This window comes from Penaeus monodon, chromosome 28 (assembly GCF_015228065.2).
Source record: "Penaeus monodon isolate SGIC_2016 chromosome 28, NSTDA_Pmon_1, whole genome shotgun sequence".
Lineage (NCBI taxonomy): Eukaryota > Metazoa > Arthropoda > Malacostraca > Decapoda > Penaeidae > Penaeus > Penaeus monodon.
This window is the reverse complement of record NC_051413.1, coordinates 28,720,565-28,721,286: the sequence shown is the minus strand read 5'-3', so window position 1 is coordinate 28,721,286 and position 722 is coordinate 28,720,565.

The following is a 722-nucleotide window of genomic DNA, read 5'->3' as shown; positions in this document are numbered from 1 at the left end:
GTTTATCTATGAATATATCTAGCTATCAACATTTGTTTATATAATCTTTATTTTACGTTTTTAATCTGTACTTATATACTGGTTTGGCAATCATGTATGTATAACTGTATATAACTGATATGATGTTATTTATCTGTTCATTTTATCATCATATTATATTTTCTTTACCTTTTGATACTCGTTCCCATCTTTGATCACTTATGAAGCAAGTGATACTCATATCGCCTGTGCTAAATCACAATTACTCCACTATGAATGACACGAGAATCGTCACGGAGGCCGCTGATAACTCGCCATTCATTCATAGTCCGCTCGCTCAATGAACGTAATCATAAACACATTAAGCCATTCGGACAAGTGCTAGTAAACAATGCTAGCACGTGGTCTTCGCCTCGGTCGTCCAGTATCACGTCACCTCTGTTATAAAATGAATAAGAGCGAATATTTCCAGAGCGTGTCACCGAGGAAGACACGTTCTAAGAATAAGAATGGATCTTCAGTTTCAAAGTCCGAAGTTTCTTGCGAAGACAACTCGACTGTCATCAACGGCGTGAAGATAAAGGTAGAAGCCCATATATGGCGCGACTGTAAGGGTATTGATCTGACGGCCGGGCCATTCAGCAACCTAAATGCTTATGTTGTTTCACATTGCAGTGTTGATGCTGCTGTGGGTGGGATATAAGGCCTCGTTTTGCGCAATAGTTAGTGAGGAAATTGTAGAT